Source organism: Canis lupus, chromosome X, assembly GCF_048164855.1.
Source record: "Canis lupus baileyi chromosome X, mCanLup2.hap1, whole genome shotgun sequence".
NCBI lineage: Eukaryota > Metazoa > Chordata > Mammalia > Carnivora > Canidae > Canis > Canis lupus.
This window is the reverse complement of record NC_132876.1, coordinates 96441421-96460916: the sequence shown is the minus strand read 5'-3', so window position 1 is coordinate 96460916 and position 19496 is coordinate 96441421. Positions and strand designations below refer to the sequence as shown.

Here is a 19496-nt window from a genome sequence, read left to right as displayed (position 1 = left end):
TCCAGATCTTTAGAGAAAAGAGTTAAGTCTTTGCCATTAAACTGTGTTCTTGTAGATGTTTCTGCATCAAGTTCAGGAAGTACCCTTGTATTCCTAGTTTGTTCAATTTATTTTTTTATCAAGAGTGTTATTGTATTTTTTTAAAAAGGGTTTTATTTACTTAACAGAATGAAAGCACACAAGCAGGGGGAGGGGCAGAGAGAGAGGGATAAACAGGCTTCCCGCTGAGCGAGGAGTCAGATGCAGGAGCTCAATCCCAAGAACCCTAGGATCATGACCTGAGCTGAAGGCGGATGCTTAACTGTCTTTAATTTCTTTATACAAAGGAGTATTTACAACAATTAGGACTTTTAAATCTGTAGGTGGAACTCCAGCAATCAGACAGGAAACCTGTTTTTAATTTCTTTATATAAAGGAGTATTTACAACAACTAGGACTTAAAATCTGTAGGTGGAACTCCAGCAATCAGACAGGAAACCTAAAAGCTTTTTGTTTTGGGTTTTTAAAAAATTCTTTATTTAAATTCAATGTAGTTAACATATACTATATTATTAGTCTCAAGGGCAAAATTTAGTGAATTATCAGTTGCATATAACACCCAATGCTCATTCTATCAAGTGCCCTCCTTAATGCCCATCACCCAGTTACCCCATCTCCTAACCCACTTCCCCTCCAGCGACCCTCAGTTTGTTTCCTACAGTTAAGAGTCTCTTATGGTGTGTGTGTGTCTCTCTCTCCCTCTCTCCCTCTCTCTCTCTCTCTCTCTCTCTCTCTCATTTCATCTTATTTTATTTTTCCTTCCCTTCTCCTATGTTCATGTTTTGTATCTTAAATTTCACATGAGTGAAATCAAAGCTTTTTAAATGAATTATTCTATTTATTTTGATCCTGTTGTTCCTACAGCTGTATGAAATAATATTGTGCTTATCTTCTGTAGTTAATATCTGTAACTCTTTAAGCTGTATCAGAATTCTCTCAGATCAAACCCCAAGGTCTTACCCTGGAAAGTGCATGTTTCCACACTCTAAACCATGTTTTCACATTTCAACTGCTTTCCAAAAACTCTGTGCTACCCGAATAATAACTGCTTTATTACCATGCTCCACCTCTGGCCACATGCTAACTTCACATAATTGTGCTGTACTTTTCTAAAAATTTTTATGGTCAAGTCAAATCTCAACTGCCTCCTGGAATTCTTCCCTTCTAACGTGTAACTCTCTCGGCCCATTTTCTCTGCATCCAAAATGCAATCAACTGCATTATCTCCTGATCTAGCCACTAAACTAACACTATATGTACATAAAATGTAAATAAAATTCATTATATGAACTCTCTCAGCAGCTAGAAATAAAGAACAGGAGGAACATGTGTTTTGTATTTCCTTATATCCCCTGTAACGAAATTTACTGCACCTGTCTCCTCCCAACACATAGACAAGAAAGAATATGAAGTCATTGAAAAAGCAAAATACATGAAGAACAGTTCAATTGATCTCAAGCATGTTAAAATTATTCCTTAAAAAGATAAGAAACCAAACTTTTCTAAATAGTTGGTTCTCTGTCTTCAAGACCTACTAAAAAGAAAGCTCCTACTTTTAACAATGTAACATTTTTTATTCCTTCTCTCCTTTTCTTATCTCTACTTATTTTTGATTATCCTCACCTTTCTCAAAGCAAAGGCAAATTTAAAAGTTCAAAACTATAATGGGATGGGTAAAGCAAGCCATAATTTATATCAATAAATTATCTAAGTAGAGCAGCTCTGTAACTCCACTGATTTGCTCTTTTTTCTGCACAGAAGCTAAAGGCTAGATTTATAGCAGTAAGATTGATAGAACATCTACATATAACTGATAAAACTGAAGGCTCTGTGTTCGGTCTCCGTTCGATTGTTTCTCATCAGACAGAAGTTTTTTTTGTTTTGTTTTGTTTTGTTTTGTTTTGTTTTGTTTTCCTCTAGTCCCTGATCTGCAGCCTCTCCGTACTCTGTCCAGGTTTCAAATGCTCTTCACTGAGCATCAGTTTTATTCAGCGCCCAGGATTCTCTTATCTACCGATTAAGACTAACTTACTTAGCTGCATTTTTTTTTTCTGGAAGAAGCATATCATTAAGGGGGAGAATATAGTTTTTTCGGTTTCCCGTTGGGAAGATAAAACTCAGTAATCTTTTTGCATAGCAGAGATAAAAACAGACAAATGTAGTCAAGACAGAACAATACACAGGAGAATTCAATTTGATGTCCCATGAGGGCCATGGAAGAGAGATGCATGCATTCTCTTTGCTCAATAATTTAGATCCAATCAAGACAAACTGTACATTTACATGAAAAGACATACGAGATAAAACAGAGTATTTACTTTTACTTTTCGGATGCTCCTGATGCAGGGATAACAGGAATATTAGTCACAATATACTTCAAAATACAATCCATTTAACAAACCCTTACCGTAACACACTGAGGCCTCTCAAAGAGGAAGTACTGCAGGTTTTGAAAAATGAAATTGCATCATGCCTTTCATGTAACTCCTATGTTTTATCAAGTGCATAGTCCATCACTGACATTCAGTACTAAAAAACCATGAGTGTCACTACACATCCAACAATATCCTTTCTCCGTCAACCCCGACCCACCTGTAAGTTAAACCATAGCAGAATCATTAACTCATCTGGAGAAAAACAGACCTTTCATGTTTCTTTTATTCCAGATGGGTAGGATCTGAAAAATGTCCATCTCCTCTGCAAGCTTTCTTCCAGGGCTCCTTTAAAGGAAATTACCATAAAAGCCAAACCTGCATGAATCAATAGGCTTTACCCAACATACCAAAAGTGCTGAAATGGAGACAAATAAAAAAGCATCACAAGTCATCAATAATAAATTAGTTTGTCTGCAGTAGTGACATCAGGCCAATGTGAGAAAGAACTTACTTCTGAGCTATTTAGCAGTTCTAGCGTAAGACGATTCCACTGATGCAAGAGATGATTGAAAGAACAATAAAACATTTTCATTTACCCACTGAAACTTTCCTCTTACCTTCATCAACTTACTAATTAAAAAAAAATCTTTAAGTTGTTTCTTCCACTTGACTTTGTTTTGTAGGCACTTCTGACAAAATCAGTAAGACTACACGTGAGAAAAGGATTGTGACACAGTTTCCTACATGATCATCCAAGGTTCCGTGAACCCACAGAACAAATACTGAAGTTAGTGGGAGATTTTGAATTTCAAAATGAAGTAAGGTCTTCAGGAAATGGTGGGTAGAGGGGTGATTTCAAAACTATAAAACAAGCTGTAGGGATCCATGAGTCAGAGATGGGCGATTAAAAGACATTGCTTTGAATGAATTATAATTTTAATAGTTTCTCAGCTGCTAGTCACTCTTCACCCTTGTCAGAGATTTTCATTGGTGTTCTATTTAATACTCTGAACACAAGCAGAACGACAGCCAACATAGTTAGGCCTCTGGCACATGGCAGGCACGGACACAGAATCAAGTTGATTAAGTTCCCTTTGGATATGACATCTTCACATGCTTCACATCCATGTAATTTTTTCAACCACAAACAAATCCAAGTCTTTCAGGCCTCCTTGCTAATCATAGCTACTGTCTCCACAAATGTTCATCAGATTTGCCTTCTGTAACCTGTCTCCAGGGTCCGTGAATATCTATTCCACAGCAAAAAAAAAAAAAAGAAAAGAAAAAAAAAGGGCTTGCATACCATAATTTCTAGAATGCTCCTTCCCTCATTGCTTTAACTGACTCTAGTGTTCCCAGAAGACACAACTTTTCCAACTGTCCCTCAAAAGTAGAGGCTGCCTCCCGCATACCTCACTCCCATAGGACTGTGGTTCTTTTTTTTTTTTTTTTTTTTGACTGTGGTTCTTCTATTGCTAAACTTCTTAATGTCTATTTTCTATTATTATTCATACACCTTCATATAAAAAACCTTAAGACCTTGATCACACCATGTGACAATACTGTTCATTCTCATTTTACTTTCACCTTTAGAACTTCTTGTTACTCCATTTTTATCTAGGGCTTGTGACCCTTAATGGTAGCCTTTCCACCAACTTGAAATCTTTCCATCAAAACAGAGAATTCCTTTGTTTTTAATTTAAATCAAAGAAAGTTTGTCTGCATTCCAATTTGCCAACATAGAGTATAATACCCAGTGCTCACCTCATCATGTGCCCTCCTTACTGCTTGCCACCCAGTATTTTATTCACTGGATCCACGTTATCAACTCATTCAGTCCTCACTCAATCCCTTCGAACCTGTCTGGCCAAGGTCACATGCCAATCGCTTACTGTGATACCCGTGCTTTAGTTACTGTTCTATTCAACTTCTCTGCTCTGTGGATACTGCAGGCCACTCCTGGCTCCTTCAAACTCTCCCATATGAGCTGCGGAGACATCCTTCTTCTGATTTCTTTCCTTTCCCTCTGAACGCATCTTCTCTTTTGCATTAGTTGACTCTGGTGGCTCCCTATCAACCATAATGCCCAAGCATTCCATCATCATACCTCATCTTTCTCAACCTATGCATTCTTTTTGTTGTTGTTGTTTAATTTATACCCAAGGCTGCAACAATCACCATTATGCTTGCTGTTCCTAAAATACAGCGATGGTCTTTACCTTTTTCTGAGCCTCAGACATACACAGGTACCTCTTCGGTTTTCAAAAGTTTGCATTATGCCACTTTACTTTTATAAAAGACCTACGTTAGTACATTTTTCCTAATGAAAATAAATCTGCAAGGGATTTTCACTTTAAGAGAAAAAGCAGAAATAGCATTCAGCATTCATTTTTGCAGTGAGCCCTTCTAGAGGCAGCATGCAGCCCAAGTAGCAACAGTGGCAAGGGGTAGCTCCTTCACACACTTAAGGAACCATACTCTGTGTCTCAGCTTCGAGTCGCCATAGCGTTGGACTGTGTGTGCATCTGTGCAGTATCTTATTTTGTGCATCCATTTGCAGGATGTGTCCTAAGGTACCAGAAAAGCCTAGGAGAAGTTATTTTTGGGGTCTAGGAATGCTCAAATTTTTCCATTATAAATTAATTCTAATTGTTTCTCCATTTTACACTTTTTTGGCTTATAAAAAGAATGCTCTGGGGGCACCTGGGTGGCTCAGTCAGTTAAGCGTCTGCCTACAGCTCGGGTCATGATTCTAGGTTCTTGGGATCAAGCCCTACTTAGGGCTCCATGCTCAGTGGGGAGTCTGCTTCTCCTTCTCCCTCTGCCTGTTGCTCCCCTTGCTTGTGCTCTGTTTCTGTCAGATAAATAAAATCTTTAAAAAAAAAAAAAAGGAAAAGGAATGTTCTACTTTTGGAGAGTGGGGGAAACCTGTTTAACGTTTGAAGAGGGCATCTCTATTTGAAGGGATCATGGGAATATAGAAATCAACATATCCAAAACTGAATTCAGCACCCCGGACTACTATTTCAGAATAATTACTCTGGGAGTGCTAAGCTCATTGAACCATAACATCTTCTAGTAATGAAATAATACGGAAAATTTTGGCAAAACATTGTAGAAATTAGATTTATGCAGTGCTATGTGCACATGATTTCTTAATCGACAGAATAGTAGTCCATTACAAGGAAAAGCAGTTAAATGTTGACCTTCATCAGTAAAACCATTACAGACTTTGGCTAATAAAGTCTTAATTAAGTAAATTAAATATAAGAAATATAATGTCTAAATCACAACCAACTTCAGTCTCATTCCCAGAATCAATCACCTATATCTACAAAAGTACCTTCAGATTTATTTTGGCTGCCACTTTAGAAGTGTGGATAGAATGATGACTAGCCTAGCATGTAAGCAGTTGAAAGGTAGGTATTAAAATAGAAAAATCTCAGACATGGAGGGGGGTTATTTTGTTTCTGAATGAAGAGAGGGGACCCTAAGGACTAAGGTTAGGAATAGATAATAATATTTTATCAGAAATAATTCTTCCACACAGTGTACTGCCTTCTACAATGCCATCATCCGCCTCATCTCCTACAATTCTCTCTCTCTGAGGTCTTTCAAACAAGGCTAGTTATCACGTGCAAAGCTCACTGTGGAGGAATTTGCCTTTCTCTGTATGAGTCGGACTAAATGGCTTTAACATCATCTCGTAAACAGAGATTTTGCTTCAATTTTGCACATGAAGCAGTATCATTTTACTACTCTACTTCCTACCAAATTTAAACAAAATAGGCTTAACTAAACATTTTCCAGAGACTTTTTAAAAAGCTTTCCTTTAAAATTAGAAAATAACTTCGTTTGAACTAAATGCTAGCTATAATTCATGATACTTTTTTTTTCCCCTAGCACCTCCAACTTCCCTCAGCAAGACTTTAAAACAGCTAAGAGTCCCTAAATCCAGACTTGGTAATTCCCTCACTTTACTGGGAAAGGTAGAACAATAATAGCTTCGAAAACAGAAAGAAGTACCTTTGCATCTAGTCATCCACTCTATCAGCAGTTCCAATATTTCATCGGTACCTATGAACACAACAGAATGCTCAGAGACAGCTGCCCATTTCATCCACTCCCTTCGCACTAAGGCAGAAATGGCTTAACTGAGAGAGACCCCGGATACAGTTACAGCCCCACTTTACTGAAACAGTAACTGTTTCAGGGCTTTCCTTGACTTTAATCCTCAGTTTCTTATGTACAGTACTTCCTGCACTGTTTACTGGACAGAGAGTTCTGGTTTTGTTTTTCACATTGTTTTTCTTTGCTAATCCAGCATACCTTGCATTTCAAGGTCTGTGGGAAGAACCGCAGCATGTTTTAGAAAGAGGAGCCTAAGTCTTTGCTTGCATATCCTTTTGCCAAATGCATAGCTTTGTCGCCCCCCCTGTTTGGGTTACAACTAAAAAAAAAATCATTCTCTTACTTTACAAGCCACAGTTTTAAAAGGCCTTCTTTTGTCTTGTGCGAGTTCAACAAACATGAATATTGTCACAGTTCTTCTTACTGTTGAATCAGATAATTCATAGCTAGAGTGGCGGCCACAACATTTTAGCTTCCTCCCATCAGCTCTGTTTTTTTTTTTTTGAGCACAAGGTCTTTTATGAGGCATCAAATATAAATTCTTATATACAAGAAGGAAAGAAGACAATGCCTGAAGCCCAGCTCCTCTCCATACAGCCCCTCTGGCTGCTGCCCTCCCCTGCCCCCAAGCCCCTGGGTCCCTGGACCTTCAAACAGCCAGGGTCTGTCTGTCTGTACTGCAGCTCATGGTGGAGCAGAGAGAGAGAGGCAGGAGCTGAGAAAGGAGCTGGATATATGGGGCAAGAAGAGGAGCTGGGGCTTGTAAAAAACAGATTTATAATAAATAAACAGGGCTGTAAAGGGGCTGGAGATGCAGCAGATGTTTTGACGGACAGAAGGACTTAGGCATCCTGCTCCCAACCCCTGCTCTGATGGCTTCAATCTGCCTCAGGAAGGCACATCATAGGCTTATGGTGGCCCTCTAGGAGCCTCTCCCTCCAGGGCCGATGCAGGGTGCCCTGCCCCAGCGAGCTGTATGTGGGCAAGATCTGTAAAGTGTATTGTCTTCAGTTGTAGGTGGGGGAGGTTTAAGGGAATGGGGGGGGGCATGCAACATGGGTGAGGGAGGGATCTATGGATCTAATCAAGTCCCACCTTTCTTAACGTGTTTCAGTAGCTTTGTATCCCTCAGAGGATCCAAACCAACTGCGGCTTTACCTACCCCACCAGTCTTAACTCAAAGCAACCTTGGCACTTCTGCCGTAGTGGCAGGAATTCCTATTTCCTCCAACCAGTAGCCCTTCTGTTTTGAATCCTCCTTCCAAGATGCCACCCATCCCCTGTTATCTACACAAAAACACTTAAACCTTGAGAGAAACTGCAGATAACTTCCTCAGAGAGGACTACATTGACCCCAGCTTAGGTCCAATTTCTTTGCTATGGGCTTGCCTCCTTTCCTTCAAAGTACTTATCTTGGAAGTTACTCATGCATTCAATAGTGGAACTGTTTAATCTACGCCATTTTTATACACCAGCAGTGTTTCTCAACTGTGACATCATTGGCATTTTGGGCTCTATAATGCTTTGTTGTGAGTGGCTATTCTGTGCAACATAGGATATGTAGTAGCAGCCCTGCTCTCTATTCATGAGATTCTAATAGCATACTGCTCCCCCCAACCCAAGATTTGACAACCATAATGACTCCAGACACACTAGTGTACATTGGATTAAGGTACGGCTACCAAACCATTAACTCTATGAAAAATACTGACATATGTTTTTGATCACCATTTTATCTCTATGCCAAGCATAGTGCTGGGTTTTAGTGGGTACTTAATATTTCTAAATAAATGTTAGGCCATGCAGTGGTTTGTATTTATTTATTTATTTATTTATTTATTTATTTATTTATTTATTTTTATTTTTTTTAAAGTTTTTTTTTAAGATTTTATTTATTTATTCATAGAGACAGAGAGAGAGAGGCAGACACAGGCAGAGGGAGAAGCAGGCTCCATGCAGAGAGCCCGACGTGGGACTCGATCCAGGGTCTCCAGGATCACGCCTGGGCTGCAGGCGGCGCTAAACCCCTGCGCCACCGGGGCTGCCCCATGCAGTGGTTTTTATAGCAGATTCTGAAAAAAACATTTTACCAAAAGATGAGAGCCATGAGAAATGCATCTAATAATTTATTTTAAAAGCTTTCAAATACTAAGGTAAATATACATTAAATACACAAAAAGAAGCTAATTTAACTCTGCTTTAAGTACTTTCCAAGAATCCAAGTATTTCTAAAAGTGAGATATAAGATATAAAAATAATCTACAATTTAACAATGTTTCCCCCTTTCAAATTACACTACCTCTACTTGAAAGAGGACCTATACAAGTGCTCAGGTTGATAAAGGTAAAATATTATACTAAACTCCTGCATATTCCTTGGCCCAATCTGATTTTAAAGTAATAAACTGAAACTTATTTTCTACATGACTGCATACAGAGATTAAGTTTGGGCTACTAAAATTAGTAGCTGGTCTTGCCAGTGTTTAATGACTTTAAACATTTAACCACTGAACAAAAGATTGATATTATAGCTCAAGGGAATTATGCCTTTATATATCTCTGCTCTTTTAATTCAAAATAGAAACTCAGCTAATGTCCATAAAAAATATTAATAAAAATTCAAATGGCTTAAACCAAAAGATTGTGTTATGATAAGAACAAATTTAGCATCCTATCTTTAATTCATCACACAGGACTCAGCGTTCTGGAGTTGTGTTCCTGGGTACATTATAATTAAGTTAATCGTAGTTATAATGATTGTGACTTATTTGAATGCATCCAAACTATTCTCCCAAGCCTGGCATACCTATAAGAAATTTACCTGTTCTTAGACTTGTTTGGTATTCACAATAGGATTATCACTTCAGATGAGACAAGACAGTTTTTGTAAAGTTTACATGAAGCATTCTGGAATAAAACATAGAAACCACATATTTTACCATATACACTCAACACCAGCCTTTGAAAGGATAATTTCCTGAAATTAAATAATTCACCAATATTTTCTGGGTGTGTTTCTCTAAGTTAGGTAGAGTACTGAAGAAAAGACAAAAGTCAGAAATTATCTTTTTCTTTCCCTGTTCAATGCTTTAACATTTCCTTCCCGAACATTATTTTTCAGTTAAAGTATGCTAACTACCAAAAAATGATCTCTGATATAACTCAACACATGTGCAATGCCCTTTGGAAAGTAAAATATAAAGTAACTGGGTCTAAGGAAATCAAGCTGATTATCAAATGCACTTTTAGCTACACTCCCATATTATGCTAGATAGGTCTATGACAAACTATATACACTACTATAATTATTTTCACTATGAAAATGCAGCTTAATCTTAAAAGAGCAGTGTTCTGAAATTAAAAGAAAAAAATATACATACTGAAAATTACCAATAGAAATTCCTTAGGAATGTATCACACTGGGAACCAACATTGTTCAATTATGGCACTCTATATGGACAAACATATCACATTAAGTGCTACCAGACAAATTTTCCTTCATAATGAGTAGAGACAGCTAATTTATTCAGTGGGGTTCCAAAAGAAATAGTCATTAGGTTTGGTCTTAGGGGCCATGCTGCATATGCCTCACACTCAGGAAAGCTAAGTACTTCCCTTCTGAGGTACACATAGAAATTCAGAGTTCTGAGCAAACAGCAGATTCACATCTCTTGCCTCAGTTTCCTATAGAGCATGTGCTCAAAAATGGGAAGAGGATACAAGGCCCATAATAATATTTTGTCTCTGGCTCTGTCCCACAGAAATTTTTTTCATTAAATTCATATTCAGCCTGACTCCAGAGTCACAGAAATGAGTTTATATTCACTTATATCCTCCAATCTAAAACTAAATTGGCAAACTATTTACAAATCATTTACCAAGGTAAGAGTTTAATATAAGTTTTAGGATTTTAGTCTTTTAAAACGTGGCTTCATAAAGTGTAACAATCAATTCATTACAAGATTGTAAAATACAACAATCCTAAATATTTGGGTTGATTGCATTTTTTTCCCTGACTTCTGTGTTCCCTGTAAATCTTACTCCAACTACCTCTGTTATCCAGCAACTTATATATGCTCTCTACCACCCATGGAATCATGTCTAAACTAGGCCCTGTGGCTTTTTGCCTTCTATAATCTGATCCTCTTTAACTTTTTTAAAAAGATTTTATTTATTTATTCATGAGGGACAGAGAGAGGCAGAGACATAGGCAGAGGGAGAAGCAAGCTCCATGCAGGGAACCCAATATGGGACTGGATCTTGGCACCCAAGGATTACACCCTGAGTCGAAGGCACATGCTTAACCGCTGAGCCACCCAGGCATCCCTGAATCTCGTTAACTTTTAACTATGCATACCACTAGCTCTATATATGTAATAGTTCAGCTTGTTCTAGTCATCAAAGAATGTCATTTCATTTCTTGCATTTTTGCAGTGTGCTTATGACATGCTTTTGATCCCAAATGTCTTCCTATCAATAATTTCCCATCTAGCCCTTACTGACTCTATTAAAAGTCATATGTTCTCTAATTTTACAATACTTTTCTTAGCTCGTATGATGACAACTATTAATGGCCCTTCCTTTTTTTTTTAAAGATGTATTTATGTTAGAGAGAAAGCGCACACATGCACAAGCAGGAGGAGCGGCAGAGAGAGAGGGAGAGAATCCTTGAACCGACTCACCTCCGAGCTTGGAATCTGACACAGAGCTCACCCCAGGACCCTGAGATTATGACCTAAGTGGAAATCAAGTCAGACACTTAACCAGCTGAGCCACCCAGGTGCCCTGACCCTTCCTTTTATTAAGAATCTGTATTCCAGATAGAGTCAGATATATTTTATACTTTATTCAATGCTTAAAACAGTGGAATGTAAAGATGACTCTTATGCTAGTGAATGAAACAGGCCAAGCTAAGAAACCTACTCAAGGTCAAAAAGCTCTAGTCTAGAGGAGCTTTGACATGACCCATGAATACTCTGGTCCTAAAAGTATGCTCTTTCCATATATAACATGATGTCTCACACTCACCCTGTGCCTTCCACTGTGATTTGTTCAATTTGCTTTGTTATTAATTTATTTTATGTGGGCAATCTCTCACAGCTACATTTTGATCAATCAAAAGAATTTTCTAACACTCTTAATCATAGTTCCAAGAGCATGGAAAGTGTTTTAAAAAATAACTGAACCATCAACTTTTAAGAAGAAGATATTGAGTTGGTAAGTCTTTTTTTTTTTTTCTTATTTCTCTGATGTTCACCAGTAACAAAGTATGGCAATTTATCAAGAAAAAAAAATAGATGGGAAAATTGATACAGAAATGGTTCTACACCATAGTGTGAGAAAAGTTCCTTTTTCCCCCTCTAAGCCTCAGGTTCCTTATTGGTAAAATGAACTCAACCCTAAAGTCATTTCTACTTTCAACATTCTGAGCCAAAATCTAGAATTATTGGGTATTTCAAATTAGATAAAAATAGTTTAATAGAAAATATCATAAAGATATAATGAACTAATCATTTTGGTGTAGCTCTAATAAGTAAAAAAAATTCATTTGCAATATGAACTTATAAGTTAGTGGCTTGCTTTATTTAGTAACTCTTTAGTGGCTCTAATTCTCAAAATGCCAGAAATTTCAAGGATTCAAAGCTATTTTTTATACTTAAATGCCCTAAAATTGTATCCCAATCAGATTAAAAGCCAAGAAATTATTACTACATAATAAACTATTATCGATTTATTTTAAATATTTAAAAAATGCATTATACTAAGTACTTAAAATAGTTATTTTTTGCATTGTTTTAATTGTGTATGTAACATTTTGCACATTGACAGAGGTTTGGCTTTTCATATTTCCAATAAGTTTTCATAGTTAGTTTTGGTTTCTATGTTGTACTTATTTCATAATTTCCTATGGTGGAAAAGGTCCCAAGTCTTCATTGAGATCTTGACTTTTCCCTTTGATTTCTTTTGTTTATGAGAAAAAGAACTACTTCTGGAAATGCGGTATTTCATATTTCAGTAATCAATCAAAAGCAATAAATACTGCACAACCAGCATCTTAAGAATGCACTTAGGTATCTTATTGATCCCCAGAACATTAAACCTCTTACCAGAGTTATGACTCTCTTCTGCTCTTAGATGTATATGCTGTTCCCAGTGATTTGATTTTATGGAGAACTGTGTTCATACAGGCAAGGGTAAAAGTATACCTAAAGATGAACTCTTTAAGTGCATTTTAGGAATTTTTTTATTACCTTCATGAGACATAACATGTATACTATATATCTTACTTTAGGAACCTTACCACCTAAAAAAAATGAACTTGTAATTCAATATACACGTTTGCTTCTACTACTTTCTTTGAAGTAGCCAAATTCGGTTAATATGAACTATCTGAAAGCAAAATAAAGTACAATAGCCTATACGGATCCTGCAGAGCTATTTCAAATATTATGTATTAAATTTATGTTATTTAGATTTTATACAAGTTTACACATAGTATTCCACTGGAAATATAAATGTAAGTAAAGCATACTCGGTGAATTGCATTTGAAATCTCTCAATATTCAGGAGGGAAAAAGGGAGTTACAATAAGTTCTATTCTAACACTTGTTCTGAGAACATGAATTTGTTTCAGTGCAATTGTAATGTTAGGGAACAATATAAGCATAACACAAATTATTTGCTGCATTTGTGCAATTTTTTCCATGAGAACTACTGGGTCAACTCAGAAAACTGCATCTCACTGAATGGAACAATGCAGAAGCATATAAAACATATGCACACACCTCAATAATATACCAGCTGCATTAGTTCACCACCATTCACATCTCGTATTATACCTTTACTTCTGATTTCAGCTAGCTCATCCTCTATCATTTCACAATAACTAACAAATACAAACCCTTCCTACACCCATGTCCACAAGCAAATGTCAGGTCTTTTACAAGGAAAAGTATCTTATTTATATATGTATTAACCATCTAACATGTATAAAATTGTGGTATCATTTTTATTACATCCCTGTGTATTTTATGTGACAATAACAGAGTGTTTTTAGTGCTTTTCCTTTATCTTCATTTTCTCTAAGCCCTATGGCATTTTATTCCACTATTTTGCACAATGCAACGATTTTTAGAAACACATGTTGTATAATAGCAAAATTGAGTGTACTATAAAACTATAGAAAAATAACTTGATAGCATATAGTGACCTGATAAAGAAAATTATAATTTCAAAAAAATATTAATTATTATATGTATGTGGCATAAGTTTATGTATAGAAATCCACTGATACTCTGGGTTTTAGGAAAGCATAATTATGAAATGAGTGATCAGCTGAAAATGAATTATAGTAACATTTCAGTCCATCTAATGTAGTAACATTTTTTTACATTCATATTAAGAAACAACAAATGGAAACATTCCATGAATTGGTTTCGTTAAAAATTAATTTTATTGTTGTAAGAATACTTAACATCTACACTCTTAAATAATTTTTAGCATACATTACTATTGACGAGAGATACAATGTTAAAAATAAATTTCTGGATCTTATTTATTGTGACCCAGGGATCTCGACCTGAGCCAAAGGAAGATGCTCAACCACGAGCCACCCAGGTTCCCCTGATTCTGCTTCTTTCTCTGGAGAACTTTCTACCTTCAGAATAGAACTCAGATTTTTTTTTCACACTTGCTAATGCATACATGTTGCCTCCTACTTGGACATCTACCATGTCTGTTTCTGAAAGCAGTGTCCTCACCGAGAAGTGGCACTGCCCTCACTTTACTCTGTTAAAGAAGACTTTTGCTACAGTGAATCTGAATGGAGCTGTTCTAATACATGGCCACTGATGCTCTAGCTTCAGAGGAGGCTGCAAGGTAATTTGCTTCAACCTTGAGGGGATGGGATTCATGTGTGAAGTTCCTCAATTCAGGAGGTTTGATTAAGGAGTGATGGACAGCTACTATTGTGACAAATCACTGCAAAAAGACAAATTAAAAATGTACAGTACTAGTAAGGAATATCACAGGATTCTAAAATCTGGGTTTGTAATACATTGCATTCTAAAAACACAGTTCCTCATATAAAATACTGTTAACAGAGACAGAAAGATACCTGGGAAGAGCACATCCTGGGATGCATAGTGTTTATATGTAACAACCAGTTAAAGCAGAGCTATTACTCCAATAGTCTTACCCACTCAGTGATTTAAAGTGTGATCTACAGAGATGTGGCATCATCGTCACCTAGGAGATTGTTAGAAATGTGGAATTCTAACCTAGTCAGATGTACAGATAAGAGCCTGAATGAATGAATGAATGAATGAATGAATGAGAGCCTGAATTAAAAAGCTAATTAGGTGACTGATTGAGCTTTGGGGCAGTACTGCTCCATTAGATACTGTTGTCAAGTAGCAGAACACTTTCACCAAATCTTACATGTAAATCAAATACGTCAACCAGAGATGTTCTACATCTATATAGTCTAAATGAGGCCATACTAATCAAGACCTCTGCTTGTTCCTTGGGGTGGGCCAGAGCATCTTTAACAACTCCTACAGATTCACAGTGCACAGTGTAAAAAAACACTTTTCTAGTGTTAGACCTTTCAGGGTAAGTCTACCTTAGGTCCACAAAATCATGGTAATAAACCTCTGAGACCCTAGTTGATCTAGAAGATGTGTACATCCACCTACATTTCAGCTTTCAATTAAAGACAGGATAATATCAACTCACTGTTGGACAGCAAGTGCCACCAAGGGCATTCCTAAGATCACGGAACAATATGTCTGGATATTTTCCACTGTTTCATAGGAAAGGATGGATAGAGAAAAGACAGTCTAGTGTCCATGAAAAAGTCTTGAAGGCTTAGGAAACTAATACATTTTAGATATTCAAAAATAAAACTTGTAAGAAGATCAAACTTTTTAAATGATACCTAAACCTGGGTTCCATGAATAAATTTTAAAATGGTATTTAGAGATCCTATGTCGAAAACATAATCACGCAAAATATAAGTGGAGAGTAAAGAAACTTCCATAAAATTAAAACTGGAAGGGAGCTAACAACATAATAGTGAAATTAAGAACTATGTCGAGTGCTTATAAAAAAAATAACACCGAGAAAATTCAATATGTAGAGAATAGAATTGAGGAACTAATCCTTTAGCAATGCAGACAAAAAAGGAATATAAACCTGAAAGTAGTGTGGGGGAGAAAAAAAAACCTCAATGTTTCATTGTACAGTTGTACTTGCCTGAGACAAAACTATAACCAGTCGAAGAGAGGAAAACTAAATTGAGCTGGAAAAAAACAAAAACAAAAACAAAAACAAACCCTGTTTCAAAATGTTTTGAAGAATTATCCTGGTATTTAAAAAATTTCAATTTCTGCAAACATCTAACTAGAACAAATCAATAATATTGTGTACTCGAGGACAAATATCAGCAGGTCTTAGACTTCTCCATAACAGTAGCAGTGTTTGAAGTTTAATTGGTAAATAATCATAAAATTAGGGCAGCCCGGGTGGCTCAGTGGTTTAGCGCCACCTTCAGCCCAGGTTGTGGTCCTGGAGACCCGGGATCCAGTCGGGCTCCCTGCAGGGAGCTTGCTTCTCCCTCTGCCTGTGTCTCTGCCTCTCTCTCATTCTCTCTCTCTCTGGTCTCTCATGAATAAATAAATAAAATCTATAAAAAATAATTGGTAAATAATCATAAAATTAATTAAAATAAAATAATCATATTTAATCATAAAATTAAAAGTTATCTGTTTATAAAGGTTGTAAACTTTGTCAGGTACTTAGTGACTCAACAACTATAGAATCAATCCACAGAAATCACAATGCATTGAAGATGATTACAAGATAAGTCAAAATGAGTGTTATTTGTAAAAAAAAAAATTACACAAATCAATGCCTTTATAATATAATAAAATACTCCCCACCAATCAGAAAGTAAAGTACTATGCAGCAATAATGCTGACAAATTTGTTTAGCTAATTGGTAAAATATTAGACATTTTTTATACTAAAATCATTTTCAAACAGCTTAAAAAGAGAAAAAAGAGAACTTCTAAATAAAACTGGGATAAAAGTACATGTAAAATTTGAGGCTTGGGGCACTTGGGTGGCTCAGTCACTTGAGCTGTTGAGCACATGACTCTTAATTTCAGCTCAGGTCATGATTTCAGGCTCCTGTGATTGATCCTCATGGGACTTAGCACTCAGGATTCTGCTTGTCCCTCTCCTTCCCCCTCTGCCAGTTCCCTCCCCTCCTGTACTCTCTAAAATAGATAAATCTTTAAAAAAATCGAGGCTGACAAAATGGAATTTATTCCAGGAAAATGACTTTAAAAATCAAAAAGTGACAAAATTTTGAATAACTAATTTTTGAGTGTAAAGTACATGATGTTTATATATGTACATATAATCAGTAAGGAAATCAATGTCTAATAAAGCAATCGGATACCAGTTGTCTGTTATAAAGAAGGTTAATAGGTGCCACCTTTACAAAAAAGGATTGAATAATAGATGTGAAATGCCCAACAATTCAAATTACAGAAGAAAGTTAGACACCAAGGTGTTCATCATTGCTTCATTAATACAAGTGAAAATTAGAAAAGGTTCAAATAGGGGAATGTTTTAGAACTATAGTTTTTAAAATGTTTCAATGTTTCTTAAGCTCCTCATTATAAAAAAATAGATTTAAAATAATGAAACTAATTACATTTGGCTAGTCATTTCTGAATTCCTAAACAGGCAGATTTTTTTTTGACACTTCATTATTGTGAAATGCGTTCAAGTTTATAAATAACTTTCCCAAACATATCATTTTAGTCTGAAATCTCCCTTGTAAGCCAAGAAATGCAGGGAATTATTATTTCTACTTTTCAGATGGCAGAATTAATTTATTAGGCAAGATTTTTTTTTTGCTTCCCCTTCCAATTTTATACTCTGCCTTTCTTCACTCTGCTTGGCTTAATACTGGAGAGCCTGATCTCCATGGGCTCTGTCCAAGAGTCTCTGTGGTCCAGTTTCTGGATGTGGCGACCAGCAGGAAATCACTAGTAAGAGAGGAGGGGATTGGAGAAGAAAGGAGTACTTATTGCTCTGGCTCATGCCATCCTGATACAGGGTAATAGTGGCTGAATTTGTTCTCTGTGGCCACAACTGCTGTTATACAGACCCTCTTCCGAAGCTCAGCTCTCACTGGGTCCAGTATTAACATTCCTTCCCATTATCCCTTCAGGCTTGGGAGCAGGATAAGGATGTTCTATTATTATTATTATTAGTAGTAGTAGTAGTAGTAGTAGTAGTAGTAGTAGTAGTAATGTTCTAGTATTATTAGACTCTGTGTGCTTCACAATCCTTATTGGTTCATTTGACCCTTCCCATCTCACTTGACCTAACCCACTGTGTGGTGTGCCATCTGCATACTGTCAGGGCCAGAAGGATATGGAGACCCAGAGAGTTAATGGCTCTTTCAGTTCTATCCTAGAAGAACATGTCACAGCTAGGTTAGAGACTGTGGTCTCTTTCAGGGGGAATTTTTGCTTTAGACACTAAAGATAGGATATCTTATTATGAGACAAAAATATGGTTTGGCTGTTTAAAATCTCTCTGCGGACAGACAGGATTTATTATATACACCTACTAGTACAGAAGTTCTTCTTACCAAGTATGTGACTCAAATTATGTTGTCATGTCACTAGTTCTCTTATAATGAAGTATTATGTCAGTTGAGTGCAGCAGAAAGCCTTTGTGAAGGTGGACAACATGAAAAGCAGGGAAATCAGTGACAGGCAACTTTGATCCGATACTAATAAAAAAGAACCCATCTGTAGGAAAGAGCCCAGAACAAAACAAAAACCTTGACTGACAGAATTCCTAAAAAAAGAACAAAAAATTTGACACTACACCAGACATGAGACAAATCTTTGAGCAAATCCAGTGGAAATTATCTGTGATCATCCTTATTTTTAATTTCTGTATTTAGTATATTTTGTTTGTCCCAGGAGGTATGTCCTAGGTAGAGAGATTGTGGGGTACATTTTGTGAAATAATTTGGCTTTTGACCAAACTGGTAAGTTGGCAGACCCATTGGGTTGCGCAATAAAAACGTTAGTATCATAATCACGGATAGTTTATAAGTCAGAATTCAGTTTAATATTTAACTTAGAAGAAACCAATGTGGACGTAACTGGTAGGGGTCCAAGGGCAGAGTGAAGAGGCGTCTGGACACAGAGTAACACAAATAACTATGAAATTCAGAAGATCACATCATGGCCAATGGGAGGCCATAACATCTAAATACTGTTTGTGAAGTCTAATTGTATGGAAGAGTGATTTTTTAAAAAGCATGGTCCCCTTTATGAAGGGTAAAATTGTATTATGGTCTTTTCTTGACTAAAGGGTATTTGTACAGGGAGCTGTGGTTCGCCACTGTGTTCACAAAAATTAAGGTCTTTTGGGGAGACTTCAGGACTACCATCAGGGATGGAGGGGCAGCATAGGCAGCAGAGTCAAGTGTTTTGTCCCCAGCATGAGAGTTTGATTTTCAACTTTTATAAATATCTCACAGATAGAGGATGAATGTATGATACTTCAGAAATGCAACTATCAACTGGGCTGAGCAACCCGTTTGAGGTTGTGTTCCTTGTCAAGTTCAAGTCTAGGATACTGTGAATAGGGAAACCAGATGGGCTGATAGGAAAATTAGCTTTACTGTGTGAAAGTTAAGATGATTCTAAGAATCTGTTTTCAATGGATGAACTTCTCATCAGTACACAGATGAACAGTGGGAGTCCCTAAGTGCAAAGACAAGGCTTTGATCAAAAACATCATAAGAGAAAAGAAGCCTGGAGAAGAATTTTCTGGCAAGGAAATGAAGAGCAAATAGAATTAGGAATTGTGGTGGAAAAAAAATACTGCTGTAAGAGACTGAGACCCAGAGTGCA

General features: G+C 36.6%; 1 long non-coding RNA gene across 1 annotated transcript in view; it reads right to left on the bottom strand.

Annotated features, from left to right (window-relative positions):
- Window positions 1–8424: 8424 nt before the first annotated feature.
- Window positions 8425–19496, bottom strand: part of LOC140627166 (uncharacterized) — a 126409-nt gene continuing 115337 nt past the window's right edge. Inside the window, exons 2-3 of the long non-coding RNA XR_012026046.1 lie at window positions 9366–9451; window positions 8425–8617 (exon numbers count right to left, since the gene is read on the bottom strand). This is a non-coding gene — a long non-coding RNA (uncharacterized lncRNA). The remainder of the gene's footprint in view (window positions 8618–9365; window positions 9452–19496) is intronic.